The sequence below is a fragment of the Malaya genurostris genome, chromosome 1 (assembly GCF_030247185.1).
Source record: "Malaya genurostris strain Urasoe2022 chromosome 1, Malgen_1.1, whole genome shotgun sequence".
Taxonomy (NCBI): Eukaryota; Metazoa; Arthropoda; class Insecta; order Diptera; family Culicidae; genus Malaya; species Malaya genurostris.
Window position 1 is genome coordinate 327,542 of NC_080570.1, and position 20,022 is coordinate 347,563.

The 20,022-nt window shown below is 35.1% G+C and overlaps 1 protein-coding gene across 3 annotated transcripts in view; it reads right to left on the reverse strand.

Annotated features, from left to right (window-relative positions):
* LOC131428814 (homeotic protein antennapedia) overlaps positions 1 to 20,022 on the reverse strand; it is a 128,856-nt gene that overhangs the window by 85,033 nt on the left and 23,801 nt on the right. For all 3 annotated transcript variants that reach the window (XM_058592861.1, XM_058592873.1, XM_058592856.1), the window contains one exon: positions 9,163 to 9,269. The gene's annotated coding sequence lies outside the window, so the exon portion shown is untranslated. The remainder of the gene's footprint in view (positions 1 to 9,162; positions 9,270 to 20,022) is intronic.

Genomic DNA, 20,022 nt, shown 5'->3' on the forward strand with positions numbered 1-20,022 from the left:
GCATACTTCATCATACGGTCTAATTTTAATAGCACTACAGTGATTTAAAATGAAGGTTATAAATTTTAAACATCATCCTTGAATTTATCATTAAAACTCAATGAACAAATTAATTCCTCACATTTTCTTTTCCATTCATCATTCCGGAGAATCAGACTCATCGTCTGTTTTACATTTTCTCCCGACCCACCTCTTCCCATCGTGTAGAGCTTCGGTTACGACTCAGGCAACAGTAATGCAGCCGAGTCCGACTGTCGTTCTGCTCTTTCCCAATCCACATCACTATCCAACCAGTCCACCGGGCGCATCAGGAAATCTGCATTGTACCGTAAGATATCTGCAACAAATAATGCGGAGACGAGGAGAAACAAACATTTTTATACAATTTTAAATCATTAATAATGTTGTTATGTTAATTTTATTGCATTTTTATTTTGTTCATCCATACCTCCGCTTTGGGATAAACGATCGTAGCACCATGTTGACCAAGATTCTGATTTTGGAAGTCTGAGGATGTGTAAGTCTTGAGGAGTAGTTGATTTAAAATAAACAATTAATCACATTTACAAGTTTATAGTTTTGGATTGCGATGACTAAGGAGACTCGGTTCTTAAAGTGACTTGCACCTATCTCGTACATTACTAGCAGGAAAAAAAAACAAAATTTGACGTTTAATGTTTTAGAGAACTTTTATGGTATTATTTATATACACAAACTGTCCTGATTGATTTTGGGTAACGTTTTCCCCATTCATCTCAGCTTCAATTCAATATACTAAATCCATCAGCTAGAGTGAAATTTTCTATCTCCGTTCAATGCAATGCAAGGTTAAGATGAAAATTGGTGCATTCGTTTCAAATTTTCACGTCGCTAGAACAACAGTTTTGCACATTTATAGAATTTTCTATTATATTGCTTTTTGGAGCCGGAGCGAAGATATTACCATTTGTAGGATTTTTATTGCTACTGTGGTGTATTCGAAATTACCCTTTCGGCGAATTGACCCTGACCCAATTAGATAACTAACGGTCCATATAATTGCAAAAACTACAAGGGACATCCCTACGGATTTGTTTAAACTGTTGTCAAAATCACTGTTTATTTTTTGAATATTTATATCCATGTGAGATATACTTTCGAAAAAATAAAATTCTTTGAGAATTTCGGATGGTTGTTTTTTTTTGGTGAGAGGGCCTTATCCAGCAGTTTCCTCACATACGAGGAATTAGCAGAATTTCGATGAAAATGATTTCCTCTCGTGCGGGGCATAAGATCACTAATGGTCAATTTGTGGTCGTCTACACCAACCTTCATCACGGTATGAACTGGTTCAATACTAATTCTGGTTGTTTGAACAAAACCCTGTTCTTATGATAGCTTCTAAGCTATTCTTATATGAATAATGAATGAAAGTTAATGTACACTTCCATAACTCGTTCGGTTTAAGTTATTGAGACTGTTTAATTTTGCTAAAAAGATTTTTTTTCTATTAATTGGAAAACTAAAAGGATTTCAAAATCTCCGAGACTCGTTCCAAACGATCAATATTAATAATGCAGAAATACTTGCGGAGTAATAAACGTTACATATCACAGCTAGACAGATTGAGTACTTTTCCTATATGATGAAACGTGAACGAAGAAAAAGTGGAGAAACCTTCTATTAATTTTCATTGTTTTTTTTTTCATTTTTCACGGCTTGAGATTCTAGCTGAAATATCGTTATGTACTCTGAGATATATTATTTGATTTTTTTCTTGAAGAACAAACTATCGCATTACTATCATGCATTACTATACATGCATTTCGTCTATTGATTCAACGTCGCTTTTGTTGTTATCACAAGCATTGGTTTAGAGTTTTATTGCTGTTTCGAGGGGTTGAAATCATTGTGGAATTTAGTTGCAGTTGATTTTTTTTTGCCGATGAGAGTATATATTGTTAATGTTGGTGCTGTAGGCGACGATTACAGTTTAATGTTTTACGTTTGATAATAGGGAAGAAAAACTCCAAAAACGGAACTCACTTCGATTTATCAGCAACTGTTAGGCCGATTTTCACGAATCATGATTCAAATTAAAGCTCTCATTGTTTTTAAATATACTGTGCAATCTTCTCCATATCCGACTTCCGGTTCAGAAATTATAGGGCGATGAGTGTCGAAACATTCGAATCGTTATTCAAAATGACGATACAAAACCGGTACACGTCGATACATGCTGGTACTAAAGAAGAAAAAAAACATCGACTTTGATCCGTTCGCAGCGTGATTTATTCAATTCCTTAAAGCTTGCATGGTTGCCACATTTAAATCTAAATTTTTCGGGTGAAAAAATGTAAATTATGTAAATTTGTGAATCTTTCATTTAATTGATACCTACTTGTTAGTGTTATAGCAAAATCATGAAAAGTATAATAGGTTGCTTTTTTATAAAAGTACACTTATTGTCTTTCTCATATAGAAAGTTTATACAATCACTTGAAAAAATGACTAATGAAAATTGGGCCAGAGGGCTAAGTATTCTATATCATTCGACATGTATGTGCCTGTGTGTGTATATGTGTGAGTATGTGTCAAATAATGTCATTCATAAAATAAAAAAGATCATAGTCCCATAGGTTGCTATTGAATTTAATCATGGGGTAAAGTGTATTTAAAATGGCACACCGTCATTTAGAGCGACGATGCAAAAAAAGCATAAAATTCTTCTGAATTTGGCTTAAAACTGATACAATTTGTAGGCTTTATTAGTTATTTACTAAACGAACCGGCTTCGGCTATACTTGTTCCAAGTTCCGGAAATAGTGTTCAAAAACTCTAAAACGAAATTCACTCGATTTTCTTAGAGATGATTTGATCGATTCTCACAAACTTAGGTTCAAATGAAAGTTCCTATAGTCTCATAGGTTGCTGTTTAATTTCACTTGCAGTTCCAGATCTAAAGGGCGGAGTGTGTTCAATCATTTAGTACGACGATGCAAAATAAAGTAAAATCCTCATTAACTTGACATAACTTTTTACAAATTGAAAATGTTATATTAGTTAGGTTAGGCTGAGTTTCTTATTTTATTCAAGACAGAAAAAAAAACCTTTGGAGAATCTTCTAGTGAAATTTTTGGAAATATAAGTAATATGAGGAAGGCATCATTACACCACTAGTTGGTTAAGACAGGTTTTTTTTTGTGAAAACTGCTAATAAACCGAGTCTTTCGGAATTCCCCTTCAAAGCGAATTTTTGTAGGTGGCTTATTGGCTGCTATCACAAAAATCGCGAGAATTACAGAAAAAAACATAAATTTTTCTTCTTAGTTTTCTTTTTTAGTTTTCTATTTTAATACTTGAGAACACATCTCAATATATTTCAAACTGTTCCATAAAAGTCTACGTTTATCTACGAGGGATGAGGGTGGCTTTTGTTCAAAGTCTACGTAGTCTCTAATTCTTTTATTGAAAAAACATTAACTGCGAAATTCAGTCAACTCAGTAAGAAAATTTTTTCATCAGCTTAGCTTTTTATAAAGAAAATAGATTCGAAAAAATGCGGAAGTACAACTTTGCGAGAAATACACCAGGCTGAACGTGAGCATGCAAACTATCTCGTTCCCGTTGAATTGTTCATTTAATCTACTCTTCGAAGCAATCCCATTTTCTTTCTCGTCGTGTGAGAATCATTGTATCTCATTGCCACTTGTGTATCTGTAATAACTAAGAATTTATGGTACCACCCAGTGACTGACTATTGAAGCTGATACCGCGGCAAAATGAACGATATAACTTACTTCTAACGAAAAATTGTGTATTGTTACACTCGTTGTATGGCATGTAGTCTCATCTTGTTGAACAAAAAATTTGTCTAGACCACTTTTAAGTATTTCTAGTAGTACTAAGTACACCAACATTCAATTATATCACCTTTGGTTGCCCTGCCCGGTATAAAGATGAAGGGCCAATCAAAATATTTCATTGTAATAACGTGTACAGAATACTGGCTATTGTTTTCAATCTGGTTGAAAATGGTTAAAATGTTACATGTTTTGTGAAAATGAAAAGTCTACGTAGACTTTTAGAAGCGGTGGGGGAAGGGGAGGTGTATTTGGAAAGGTCTATACTGATGAATGTGTCAATTCTCATATTTTGAAGGCACAAATCTCCAAATATCAAGGGGAACGTGCCATTTGAGCCAATTTGTTCTGATACATCTTGTGTGAAAAAATCAAAGTATGATACTTGATCAAATATAGTAAAAAATGGCTTCTGCTGATGGTTTACTTCAGGATATTTCGATTCCGGCTAGTACGCTGTTACACAGATAAAAATATTTTGTGATTTTACATTTATTGTCATGCACATATTTGGAGCAGACAATTAAATGGAAATTTACTTTACAAAACGAAGCGGTTTGTAAATATACAGTCATGTTCAATTAAAAACTAAATTATTTCTAATGTAATTTTACATCAATCATGGTTTTAAATCAGATTTTCGTTTCAACTGATGGCTATTTCATAGTACTATCGGTTTACATGTCGTGTAAGTTTCATCTTTTCTTTCTGTGCAGTCGAAATTTAGACATTGAGCCTGTGTGAGCATAAATTAAGTAAACCTGAAAATTGTAATAGTTTAGAGACCAAAGAGAGACATACATACATACATACATACATACATACATACATACATACATACATACATACATACATACATACATACATACATACATACATACAGAAACTCTAACATATATTTTCTAATCTTAACTAACTGAGTTGAATCGTATTTTTCACAGTGATTGCATAACCATTTTACATGAGAATTTAGAAATTTGAATAGTTCTCGTATCCAACGCTTGTATTTGAAAAATATAAAAGTAGTGCATTATTTGTGATCCCCAAAGGGTTATATATTATTATATTTAATCAAATATGGTGGAATGGTGAGTAAAGCGGGGTTAGCTGGATATCTTCTGGATATATTGTTCTATGGTTTTCGTTTCCAAGCATTATTGTGTTTCCTGCGAGACGGAAAAAAATTCTCCTAGCAAAACGGGATAGAGCAAAGCGGGGTAAGGCACAACGATCAGCAAAGTGTAACCTTACTTTACCCGAATGTCAGTAAACTTCGATACACAGATAATGTAATGTACTTTATATTCATTGTAATTGTTCTTTAATTAATTTTTCAAAAAAAAAAAATGGGACGCAAAACTGAATTTTACACTCGGTGTAATTTGTGAACAATTTATTTTGTTAAAAAAATCCAACTATCCATTGTTTTCGAAGAAAAAGCTGTTCCTTTTCTGACAAATATCACACCAAAGATCCTGCAACAAAAATATAACTCTGGAATCTGTTCAATTCGTTTAATATTTTAAAAAAGTATTTAAGTATATGAATGAAAAATGAAATTTCAAAAGTCATATTGTTTTTAGCAAAATGAAATACAACAACAAACATCGATCTTAAGAAGCTATTCAACAAAGCCAAAAGCATTCCGAATGTTTTAAACCTTGTAAATAATAAAGATTTTCCGATCCTGATCTCCTACGAGTCAAATTCTAACGGACTGCTTGAAGGCGATCTTTTTTTTACACCCGTGCCATATTCGCTCAAGCAAGATTTCAAATTAGCTAGATAGAACATTAAAAACGTGAAACAGTACTGAGTCATGCATTTTTTTCTGAATACCGAACTTCACTACTTATTTTATTTACCATCTAACTATGAAGTAGAATATGAAATAATACAAGAAAAGTTTAATTACACTAACATCTTATCTTCGACATTTTAGTTACAGGATTATAGAATAGAATGATTTAATATTAATTGTGGATAGACCTAAATCGGTACATGTGAGATAAAGGAAGACATATTATTTGAAAATCTTTCATTACTGAGTTATGCGTTGAGTTATCCGTAGAGTTCACCTCATAGTTTGAAATAGTAAACTTCTGGGCCCAGTTTAGTTTACTTCGCCATAAATCATGTTAAGAGGATGAAAGAACCCCATCGTTGTACTCGTAGTGCGACTCCGTCTAATTATGATAATTCGTCCTATGGGTGAACGAAACCCCTTTAGTAAAATTTAAATATGGTAAAGTAATTCAAATTCATAACTAATTCAACATCTTCGCGTCACTGTCCCTTCTGTAAAAACCAGTTTTCGCCTTTTGGCCATTTGGCGAATGATGCCGTCGGCACTTTGTCAGTGTCGTACCAGTGAACCGATGATGAAATGTTTTCCAATCAATAACCGTGACACGTTTTGACAGCAGCACATTCCGTGCTTCATAGCTCACGAAGTTTCTGAAAAGTTAATTTTCCCTCATTTCAAATTTCAATGATGCGGAAGAATAGGAAATTAAAATTAAAATTGAACTTATGATCGTTATCAATAAATTAATAAATTTCAGACACATTTCGTTGTCTGTTCGCTTTATTTGTTGCTATCAATTTTCCTTCGCTAACACTAACTTTTGGATATGGAACTCTTTTCAATAATATTCATGCGGCTTTGGTTGTGCATTTTCTTCATGTCTCCGCTCAAACCAAATAGAATACTTCCTGTTGCGGATAGCAAAAAAAAATGCGCCTGCAAAAAGGATCTTCCAGAGAATCCACAACTACAAACACGTTTGGACTACACTGAAGGAAAATTCATACACCACAGCTTTCCACAAACTTCCTGAAATCATTCCTGCGTCAAATTCAACTTACTACACAATCCATCATTAGTGTGGTTCTCATAGAGAGCCAGGAGCCAGCATAGACAGAGTGAGTTAGACGAGTCGTTAGATACGAGGAAGAGAGAGGGAGAGAAAACATGCAATACACACAGCTGTAGTCTGAGTCTGATGATGGGTGGTAGATCATGCGAAAGGACAAAGCAAGAGGCGGAAAACCGAAAACGAACATGGAATGTGGGAATGGTAATGGACGCGATGCACACACCATCACCATACTACAGTCGACTGACTGCTGGCGGGAAAGAAAGAGCAGAGCGGATCTTGCGTTACATTCAAACACCCAGTCACATGTAGAGCAGTTTTCAATTTTTAGGGGAGCGGCCATTACTCATTTTTCAAACTGCTGTTCGGTGTGAATTATTCAACAAATTTCATCAATCGATGATTTTAGCGACGGCCATTGAATATTGAGTAGGAACAACTTCTTTTGTTTGGCTGGAATAAACCTGATTTCGAGAAATTATCTACAGCGATTATAATCCAGACTGATTGTTTTCCTTTCTCGTCTTATCGGTTTGAAAGAGGCCATTGAACTTGACATCAGATGAAAACTGTTCAACTGAAGATGCTCCACCAGAAGGAAAACTGTGTCATTCTTCTTCCTGTTCCCCATTCCGCTAGGTACCTTCAGACAGTTTCGTTGTGCCTGTGCTCTGGTTTCCGAAAATTTATGGCCTTAGAAAGTCGTTACGTCAGAGAAGCCCCAGACGGTGGCTCTCGTTCTTGCAAAGCGCATTTTCGGCTCGTAATGCTGTGTGGGAATCTCTGCTTTTTTGGTCGATAGAAGTCAACACCGGAGTAGCAGCAGCGAGACGATTTTATGTTTTATTATATGCATGATTTTCCGGCGCTTCGGGTTTTCCCGGCACTGGTTTGGCAGAGTCTGGAAAAGGCACTGTACATTCGGGAAGAGTGAAAGTAACAGGTGGTTGGAATTAAAATTGATTTATAGAATTATTTTCTTGTTGTTACCGCACTCTGATCGTTCTGGCAGAAGATTTAATAGCGGTGGATAATCAGCTGAGCATTCAACAGTCTTTTACTGTCCTCAGTGAGGTAGGTCATTCGAAATGCAATTGCAGTGACCCTGATTGCTGATCTTTCGATAATGAAAATTATATATACACTTCAGTTAGAAATAAGATACCATATAGCATAATAAATGTGATGAATCAATTGCAGCACAGAGTCTGTAATGTACATTGGCATCTTTTGAATTTAAGTTTTACGATAACGGACATATATAAATTGTTGCACGAGAGATTATGCCGCGAATAGTCAGAGCATTTATATGTACCACCCTTGTTAAACCATTTTATTCAATTTGTAAAATAATATGGTGTATGTGTTTGTAACCTTCAATGGATTCTGTACCGCTTCTTACTTGAACAAGCTTGCACTCGAAAATGAAAATATATTTTTTCATCGTTACACAAACCAAGAAGTTAGTTTGTCTTCTTAATCTTCAACTGATTGATTTTGACAGGACCGTGTTGAATTTCTTTTTGAAGTTTATAAGAAATATGTTACCCTATCCTATAATTGTGAGATATATAAAGAATCATTCTGCCATTTTAACAATACATTTTTAAGTATGTAAAAGACATTTTGTTTGCAATCTTAATACACAAAAACAATCCAATATGCATCATTGATAAACAATTTAAACACAACATGGTAGCTATCACACCGTGCTCGTACTAGTTTCTTGCAACCGAAGGAAACATATATTTTAACCTATTCAAGATGAATAGTCTGTTACATTGCAGTTGGTTTGGTATGATTACAAATTCGCCATTTCATTCGGATATCTCTTTGGGTCTAATAGTTGAATTATTATTATAACTGTTCACGCAATCGCACATCGTTCGTGAAAATCACGAGATAATTATTTATCACTGAATTACACGGTCAAATTTTATCTGGTTCCAACTGTTCTGTCTGATATAACAACTGTAGCAACTTTTGACCTCTAACCGATGTTTTGTAACACAATGAATTTCCGCTGCCGTTTCGTTATAAATTCTGCTAGCTTCCAAGTCGCAGCTGATACAAATGAAAACTAATGTCACGTTCCTTTTTGCCACTCTCACTGTATTCAGATAAACGCCTGAAAGGCCAATACTACTATCGTATCTTTTTTCCAGCTGAAATGATTGTTTTCTAAAAGAGAAAGTTACCTAACACACAGTGGCTGAAGTGACCTTCAAAAGGTTTTTTTTTATTGTTATAAGCATTAGGATGTGCATCCGACACAAGCAGATCCTATTGATCTGAAATGGGTCCAATTTTTCTTCCTTTTAGACAGCATATCCTTGGTATAATCAAGCCAAAAGAACCAAAATTGTGCACAAGAAGGAAAGCAAAAAAAAAACGTTTGCACGAAACTTTTGTTTTGAATACTTCATATATAGAAATAATACCTGTTGTGTTTTTTGGTTTAAATAGCAATTTCCTAGTAGATATGGGATTCAAAAATCCTGTGGTATCCTTTTAGTAGTCAAATGTTAATCCAATTAGTACGGGTTGTCTGTAAGGAAAGAAAATGCGTTTATTAAAATTTGTCGATTTGAAATAATAAAAATATTTCCGATTCGAAAATTACAACCAAATAACTTTGAACAATTTTTTGTTTTATGTTTACAAAATAATTGTGCTGAAAATTTAAATTTAATGCTTCCCAGATTCAATTCGATATACGATAACGATGTATTCTTGGTATCCTGTTTTCATCGTTTTGCAGCTTATAATCGAGGTTTAAGCCTTCGCTAGATAGATGTGTGGCTACATCTAGCGACCACTAGAGCAAACTAGTTCTAGCTGCAAAGCACCGACGTGCCACGATAGATCGTATCATGCTTTCCATCTGTTCGTTCGTTGGCAATCGGTGTTTCGTAGCACTAGTTGCCGCGCTTTTGACGCTAGAGCGCTATTCACTTTCGGACTTTTGCTAAAGCGCCGAGTAACGTCGGCATACTAGTTTTCTCATAGCGGCGATTAGAAGGAAGTGTACAATAACCGTTAGCATATAAATTACCTTGCCCAAAACAAAAACAATGCTTTCAATGGGCCATACGCTTTACGCAACAAGTTGTCGAATTTTAATCACTTAATTTTCTTGGTTTCCTCTATCACGGTAATCGTGGCGGTCGAAAAAGTGTGTAAAACCGGAATCTTTACGACCGCCAGCAACGGTGCGTTTATTGTTTGTACAACATGATAAAAGAAGAGTTTTGAATGCCGACACGGCAGGATGACTACCATAAGGTTAGGTTTAGGTGGTTGTTTAATGTCTCGTAAAACACCTGAGTTTTATTGCATTAAAATTGTTCTTAATTAGGCGAAACTTGTTCATAGTTTTATGGTAACCGTTTACATGCGGATGACATTAGAATATATTTCGTAGTTGTTTTTTTATCAGTCAGTCCTCGCATAACGGTTAGTGTTTTACAAGGATAGATCACACTTTTGATTGTAAAAAATTTGAACGCTCAAAAAATAAAATCGCGATAAAGTCAGTAAAGCAAGCAGTCAGATATGAGAAGCAATTGCACCGAAGCCGTTTCTCGAGTTTTTGTTCTGCAGATCCAAATTTGGATAACCCATTCAGAGCAAAATAATAAAATGCAGACAATGGTAAACCGATCGACAGATCCTTCCGTGAGAAACCAAGTTACCAATATCAAAACGCGGATAATAGCGCACCGACAAAGCGGCCTCGAATGTCACCAGTTTTTCCCATAAACTTAGTTTGGTGGCGATAATCATTATCACCTTTTGCGAAATCTCCGCCCTACTCACAAGGAGGCATTGTTCTTTGTACTTTGATGCTCGCTAATGGTGGAAATAATTCATTTTAATTTGATTTACCGTTGGTCTCCGTAGTTGAAGAGCAATTTCACTACCAGTGGGAATAAAACGAACAGTACGATAAATAAAATCGCAGAATATTTTCATTGGTTCAGGACTGAATTGGAAGGAATATGAGTGATGTAAAGATAATGTAATAATAATCATACTACGTACGAATTTGGTATAGAGATCACAGTAATAAATCACATCTGGTAGATAAACTCGTTAGACTGCATTCGTAAAATTTATAATTGATATCAACGTTACTTTCCAATTGTAATTCTCTGCATTCAAATTACCGATCTCTGATCGTTATGAGACCCGTAATAAACGAATAAAGTTTCGGACTCGGTCCTTCAAAGGCACAGGTGAGAACCCAAAGATCATGTGGTTACCATAATAAGTGTGCACATCGTTCCGGTTGTAACGTACGAGTTGAACATGGCACGGAAAAAGAAGTTCGATTGTTTTCTAAAAGGTGTTCGGGCGGCGTTCCTTCCGATTTCTTTTTTGTATATATGCGCTGCTTTTGTGTTGTCGTTTGCCAAGTATACATATGTCATTTTTTCCTGCCGCCCTTGGACTGCACTTAGCAAGAAGACTGAAAATGAAGAAAAGTGTGACTCAACGCCTTCTGTCGTTCCATATAAAGCTGAGTTGAGCTTCAAATATTCGTTCTTTGGGTGCACTGGATATTGAAATAAATTAACTTCAATGTTCAAATATAGTCACCATAAGCATCGAGAGGGAAAATCGTACATTGCCGAAATACCCTGTTGTACAGGTGATATAATTCTGATTATTGCGTGATCTCCAATGTAACTCTGTGTAACTCCACCGATATGTACCGGTATGTTAGCACCAGCCATATGAAAATACACAGATCACGTTGGGCCCCTCGCGTTTTGAAACCCAAGCACTGCGATGTTTTTAGTCACCGTCGTTATTTTGAAATTGTGAAAATTATGTCCACTAGATGTTTCAAAACACTTTCTGCTGTGTTTGAGGTAAACCACCAAGTTCTTGTGAGAGAATCGACCCAGATAACTCCAACTTTAGTGCAACAAGAAAGGTGAACGATTGCATTATTATTTGTTTATCTAAGTTGCTATCAACTGATTTTTGATGTTCCGATTTTGATTTCATCAAGATGGCGTCGTGAAAGCGGTCGTTTCTACACACTTATCGAGGAAACATTTCATTATTTCAAAAAGCTAAATGTTTTGCTTTTGGCAATTCGGACACATTCCGAAATATTTCCGAAGTATTACATACAACGAGCCTAAATGATACCTATCGTAATCAAAGCTTGGTACATCCCTGGGTAACGGGTATTTCGCATTTATTTTAGTTATATCTTGTTTAAAAATGCGAAATATTTCACATATCCTTGCAGTAAAAGCGTCTGAAGCTTTTTTATGGTATCTCTGAAAGCACAGGATATGTGCATTATAGCATGCGAGAAAAGTTCAGGATACGCCTGCGCATAACCATAAAGCTTTATGCAAGTTTCATCATTTATCGTTGCGGTTGATGTATATTGTATTTTATAACAGATATACGGAGCCCGCCAATTACCAAACTGCAATAATGCTATTTTTGTTACTTATCTTGACAGTTTCCACTACTATGTATTGCCTTGGTGATGAATAAGAATACTATGAATGATATTTAAAAAGATGTAAATAGAATCTTAATATTAATGTTGGCAACAATTCAAAACATTTAATCCGAAATGTTTGCAGTTTCATTACTTAACATTTTTGCCTTTCTTTGTAGAAAGATAATAGAATTGCTGGAGAAACCGACGGTCTCCGGAGCTCCCCCCAGTGTTATATACCATTCGACCAAGCTCGACGAGATCGGAAAATATCTCTGTGTCTATTTTTTTCGGAGATGGCTGAACCGATTTAAACAAACTAAGGTTCGTTTGAAAGTTGCTATTAGGTTGTGAATCAAGTTTGAGCATCAAGTGGCTGTCACTTCCTGTATAAATGGACGTAACCGGCAGAACGCTTTTTGATCTCTCGATTCCGTCGATTCCGAGATATAATAAAATGTGTCACGTAACCGAAGAAACGCGTTTTTTCTATTAGCATTTTTTTTTTCAGAACGTAACCAATGCTCAAGTTCAAATGTATTAATATGCTGATACTTTTGGTTTTGAGAATGTTGGCGAACATGCGACGTAAGGATAGTGTCACTCTTTTCTGAACTAACCGAAACATTCTGAATGATTTTTTTTTTGTTTTCGATTATAGAGGTTTTAACCTTAAGGTCATTCACCTCTTCGGGCCAGAAAAGCTTTCTGACCCTATGTGCGGGGTTGGGGATCGAACCCAGGTGGGCTGCGTGAAAGGCATCGACTAACCCATCACGCTATACCCGTCCCTCTGAATGAATTTATGTTAACAATCATTCGAATTTCCGCGTTGCTATAACAGTAGTATTACTCAATTGTCGAGTTGCTATAACAGTAGTATTACTCAGCTCTTTTCTGCGTTATTGTTTCTTAGAGCCGAAGTGAAGATACTGCATTTGATTTTATCACAATTCGTTAATTGAAAGTCGAGTAATCTGCAAAACAATAGGTCTTTTAACGAGATGACTATTGGTACAATACCCCAGATTTTTATATTTTTTTGCTTATTCATCAATTTAAAATCTATAATAATTAATGCAAACATTTTGTTGTCTTAAAATAAAAAATGACAATCGTTTAGTTGAACCAATATAGTATCAATCGAACTGAGAAAAACTATTAATATTTCATTTGTTTTGTTATCCTTTTGGTTTTCCTGTACATTCATACCCATTGATATCAGCAAAGTAGCAACCAAGACGACCAGCACCATTTTAGAGTCAACTATTTCAATGACGATGTAAGTGACATTTTTAAAGACATCATCTTATAGCATTTTTGCTTAGAATTTATCAAGCGTCGTGATTGATTGAATTTCCAGGGGTACGACGGTTTGAAGATCTAATGAGTGAAAAAGCCAGTACTGGAAAATAAGAAATTAATTTTTTTCTCACTCAGTTTTTTATGAAATATTAGTAGTCTCTATGGACAATCAACACTGCTTGACTAGCACCGCACATATCAGTAAAGCTTCACGATATACTGACGATATGAGAGCTTGAGTGCGAAGCGAAACAGATCGTATGCATTATTCCTGCACATACTCCGGTTTTATGCTCTTTCTTCGAGCCCTAGTGAGAGCCGAGCATAAATGGAAAGACGACCTGTCGCTCGGTTGGAAATCAGTAAACGTAATCATGTGGGGATTAGCAAGCACCGGAATACGGAGTCGTATGAGTGAGCAAACTGCAGAAGCATGGGGACAATGCGTCTCGGGTAATTTTCACATATTAAATCATGTTCTAAATTATTGCGCAGACTGCTACTGCTATAGCCAGGCAGAACGTGTTGCATGATGATATGTGCCTTGCTTGTAGTGGTACGAAGAAGATTGGGATCGAGGAAGCTTTTTCATTAGCAGCCTTCGTGTGTATTTGTGACTATAAATTTGAGGATTCCATAATGTCCACAAAACCGATGCTGGCACTAAACCATTTAAAAAGGGGGAACGACATCGTGTTTGTAGTGGAAAAATTGGCCGAATTACTGCCGGAAACAAGAAAAATGAATGTGTGCGAACGAAGTTCAGGCAGATAGAAAATAAGGGAATAATCATATTATTTATGGGATTAAAATAAATCATTCACCACCACCAGGGAGAGTGGCGGCGGCCATAATTTTTGTTCTTGCTCCATTTCTGTGACTGCATATTCTGAATTCCATGTTGTTTTGGAGACAAGTCATGTGACTTTACCATCGGTATGTTGCTATCGAATTCTACCAATCATCTCAGTTTTTCATCCACACTCGGTTCCACACATGAAGTTTATATTTGATCATTCGTTGACTCTTTGTTGTTTGGATTAACTTTAGCTGGATCCTGAATTAGTGGGAACGTTGTTTCGAAATGATATCGTCGAGTTTCTGCAACAGCACTTCTGATTTTTTCAAAACGCTCTAAAAGCTCTTCTCAACAATTTAGACCTGCACTGCAATCAGATCAGTTTCACTTTGTGTTTCGATCGAAATATGATAGCTTTCAAGTACAACCGGAATACCAATTGTCACATAATTAGTGAGAATCACAAATTGTTTTCCAATGAGAATAAGAAAGGTCAAGAAACTAGTAAATAATTCAATTATTTTCATACGAGAATGATGTTTAAAGTGCAGCTAAGATGAATGCAATGTTTATACGATGCAACACTTTGTAATGGGTTAAAGGTTTTGCTGTCAAGAATCATAATGCACATAATGGAGTCATTCAAAGATCACCTGCTTTACTAGTTGAAAAATAAAACATTTTTTTGACTTAATATCTTTGCTGGTATTTTAACTGGAGAATATGTGTGGAAAATGTACACAGCTTTTGAATAACGATGCGAAATTTCGAAGCGAACGATCCAATTTTCTACTCAACATTTTAACCAATATAATGCGATCTCACTCTAAATAAAGATTTGATTATATGAAATGGATGGTGCTGACAACCCGAAACTATACTTTTCGGAGGAGCTGACATTATTAAAAATACAATTACCTTACTTAACGATCAAAAAATTATAGCAATAATTATAATAAAAATTTACATAACCATTGCAGTTGTCGGAATTGAAAACTAGTTTGCAATGCGTCACTGTTTCGATACACCTAATATTTATTGATAACACCGTAGACGGAGAAAGAGGAAGATTTTAGATGAATCCTAAGAACAGTGCGAGAAGTAAACAATTTTTACAATATACCGAAGCATCCCATTGCTTCTGGGCGAAGTTGTCATGAGTTTTCGGAATCTTTGGAATGGTTATCGAAACGAATATCGACCTAATTTAAACAAAAACGTCCAACAATCGAATATTCAAATCTTGGATATGTATGAAAAGTTTTCATAGAAAAAAAAATAATTTAAAAATATATGAAGTGGTTGAATTTGAAAATACCCACCCGGTACCGTATGCAGAGTCACTAAACATTCCTGTGAGCGAGAAACTATTGCTCGAAAGGAGTAATGTAAGAGTCGTAGTGGAAATTACGATCAACGAATATAATGAGTTCAAGTGATCTTACAAGCCAGTTGTCTTACACAGAAAAAATTATGAGTTTTACAGGTGACAAAATTCTACAAACGATACAATTCACTACTAGGGGAAAGTGTTATAAAGCGCCTCCGCTTGCCCGAACTCCCCCCTTCCTTTTTTTAAGTATTCAAGACATTTCTACACAAAAGTTTTATCACTAATAATATCTTTTCTGCTATACAAGTTTGGCAGTTGTCGTTTGCAGGAAAATATGAAAAAACTGAAAATATCATTAGGCAGCTTTTCGATGTAAGGTTTTGTTTCGACTAAACAAGCATTTTAACCGTGTAAAACGTCGAATGGTCGTTTGCTACTTAGTAATTAACTTTTAGCAGTGCTGATGTCACTATTTACAGTATAAAAAAACCAAAGAAACAAAGCCATTTCTTTAATATACGAATTTTCTCATAACAGTCACTCAAAGGTCATTATGCCTCACCTTCGATTTAACAATATGCTTCGAGTTGAAATATTGTTTTAAAGATTTATAACGGTTATTAAAACAAAAAGTAACGTTGGGAGGATCAAAATTGATTTCTGATGCAAATTTTTTTTTTGTTTCGGTTATAGAGGTTTTAACCTTGAGGTCATTCACCTCTTCGGGTTAGAAAAACCTTCGGACCCTCTGTGCGAGGTTGGGAATCGAATCAAGGTAGGCATGCTAAGAATAACTTCTTTATCTGCTTTTCTTCTATACCGACACTTCAAGGGGAATATTGCATCATTGTTGTGGGGCATACCACTGATTTGTTGTGAGGCATAATATTATACGGTTGCTGGGGCATTTTGTCTACGGAAAGCGAAAAAACTGAGAATGTGGTCGTTTCGGAAAATGTGTTTGCATCAATCAATTCTCACAACTTCTACCGAAATCATTGAAAATTATGTTCCTCAGACGTATTGCAAAGACTTACATACATTCTCGAAGAAAATATATCAGTACATTTAGAAATATCTCAATGTTTTCTTAAGGGGGCCATATTATAACACTTTACCCTACAGACTACTTTATTTATAAAAATGCCATTGCTGGAAAAGTTTTCAGTCAATTTACTTTAGCTCATTATCAATATTTTGGCGATTGATTGTTTTCCATTTTAGTCAAATTGCCTACATGTATACAATGTCGTACTACGCGTCTCGTATGCAAACGAGTGTACATTGACAGAATCTACCAGCAAACAGCTTTTTGAATTAATACAGTTTGTCATATCATTGAAAAAATTCATAATGTGTCCGATAGCTGTCGTAGTCTATGGCGTAAAGAGTGTATATTGGAAAGTCGGGAGACCGATGTTCAAAACTGGTTTATTATTATACTATTACACCATCAAAGTATTTCTTTTGTGGCGAGTAAAATCTCTAAAATGTAAATTCCCGGGGATGTTTTGTTTATTCTATTTTTAGCCTTTGTTCGCGGCGTATTTGTTTTCAGTAATGTCAGAGATCAATAACTGATTATGCGTTTCAATTTTGCTTTCGTTATTTGACAGTAACATCAAACTGAGAATAAGTTTTGTTATCAACTCGAGAAATTGATAAGTTACATATAAATAGTAAACTTTCAGCTACGTTTAGTTTCCATGGGTTAGAGATTTAACTTAAAATTTTAATGTGATTCGTTGTAAGTTCATAATTTTCTAGACGTGTTCAGCTATTTTTGACTTGGGATGAAAACCTTATCTAAATTTATGGAAGCGTTAGAAATTTCTCCGAAGTGCACTTTGTTTATATGATCCGGATTTTTTTCAATGTATCTCTATGGTCTTTTGTAGATACCAATACAGTTCTTAGGGAATACTAAATCCAGACCAAAACTTTTTAGTTTTGTTTTGAGCGGATGTGTAATATCATGGCTGAAATCTACTGAAACTCTTTTTAAATTTTCTGATGGTTGGGTTAAAGCAGTTAGTAATTGTTTTTTCAACAGTTTTTTTATCGAAAATTGTGTGAATTGATTGCTCTGAATATCCATTGAGCTTTCCAATATCTGAATTTTCTCGTTTCTTACCGCATTTTCCCTATGGGCAAGGTTAGGCATTCAATGAATCATGAAAAGCTGTTATTTTAAGCTGATGACAATGATTAGAAATATAACGCATACTTTCCGTAATGGTTAACTTTCCATATATTAAAAAGGATAGGTTTTCCGTCTTCCTTGTGATAAGAATGCCTAAGAAGTCTGCTATTATTTGCTTCTTCACAAGTGAATTGAACGATTTTGTGCATGTTATCGAAACATTAAACCTCACTATGTATTGCGTCGGTATTTAATCAAAATGATAAAATCTCATAAAGTCTCATCTCAGATTCATATAAGAAATTGGAAAATACTAATGATATCGCCATCAGTTGAATTCATGTGGTAATTAGTTCTACTATACCGACCTTCCACTAAACAAGGCTGAGTTTGAAGAAAAGATGCCAGTATTCATAACAATTATGGCTCGGTCAAAATTATTGGAATTCATTATTTCTTACTCAAAATTTTATTATTGTCGAATTTTGTAATAGAGTCAACTTAAAACTATTAAAAGTTGTTGATAGGACCAAAGACATTTATAAATGCTAGTACATTTTATGTTTGAATATAATAAATGTTACAAAAATTGTTGTTAAGGCAGCACTGCTCATAGCTGACGTATTCATTGCTTCCTTCCGAGGTTCTATTTATATAACTCAAAAATAGAAAAGTTATTTGCGCTTCATGTATGCTTTCGAAAGATTTGTAGTATTAGGTAGAACAAATTCGTTTTGCATCCTGATATCAATCCTGAGGCACTCCTTACATATGTTATTTACTAGCTGACCCGTCGAACTTTGTCTCGTTAATGTATCTTTCCATCATTTTACTGATTACTTGGCTGCGATGAATTCATAAAAAATATTGTGAATATGTTAAAAGCTTTTGTTACGCAAAAATTAAGCGAATGCACCGATCGCCAAATCATCTTATGAGTCAGTGCATCGAACAGCGATTGGAGATCTCGCTCAAACTATTGGTTTCGACAAATGGGATAAAAAGTGAAGCAAAAATAACTAAGATAACTACTTTAAATTGATTCTGCAAATTTACAAAAGCTGCGCGACTTGTAGTTCGTCACTTCTCGCTAGTCTGGTGATATTATTTAGTCGTGTTTGATGAATGTTCGTAGCGTGACAATCACAGGAAGAGTTTTCGATTAACATATAGGCGATAAAACTTTTTTTTTACGCTTAAATTTATGACTTCTGGTCAGTCAGTAATTATTTAGTAAATTACTGACACATCAGAGACTCGGATGATTCGCATCGCTTAATTCGACTCCTCTGGTAGAAGGTAAAAGCTTAGATGCGGGAAACCTTTTGCTCACTTAAATGAAACTTGTACTTCGAACCTCTCCGCACATTATCTTCAAATCCTTACTCTTACTTGAGTACTATGGCTCTAAATTTTTCATGTTCTTTCTGCTCTTACAATCTCTAGTTAATTTAATATTGTTACCGAAAGATAAAATGAGTAATTCTTGGACATTCGAAAGTTTAAGTTAACATTCCTTTAAATATTGTGTCCATTAACTTTTGCATGAACACTGCATTCGTTTAATAGTTGTATCAATAGTCGTCGCATTAGTCAACACCACATCACCTACGATTAGCGAATGGTGGAGTTCGGTACTGAGAATCTATACAAGAAAGTTTTGTATGAAATTAATGTTCAATTCTTCTGTTATAGTGGAGTGAACATGAGAAGTGATTGTACCAGTATTCAGCTTATCGTTCGAGTCAATGCATAAAATCTCACAACTAATGCTTTTCAATCCACCATTTACCCGTTGCGATTGAACGAACTTCAGCATGCTAAATGCAAGGCAAACCACTTTGTTTGATCTCGTTATTTAAACAGCAGAATCTTATTTTTAATTCGTACAAAAATCGTTCTATAATGTGATTTGTTCAACTCACGCCTAAATTAATCACAATGCATCTTCTGGTAAACAATATCAGAACATTTGATCCTGTTTACGATATAGCTAGAACACTCATATGCGTTCCATCATTAAATCATTTGACAAGCAATAATGTTGATGCCCAGTTAAGCACGTGGCTCGAAATGACGAATCACATGAATCAAGTATGCATGTGAAAACTTCACACAAAACAACTCGTTGCGCGCCAAAAGATTTTTCAACGATCTGGTATTCCTTTTTTCGACAGCCAAACACGTATGCAACTCGTTATGCGCCAAACACCTATCGATGATCTAGCAATCATTGACGACTTTTTCAACG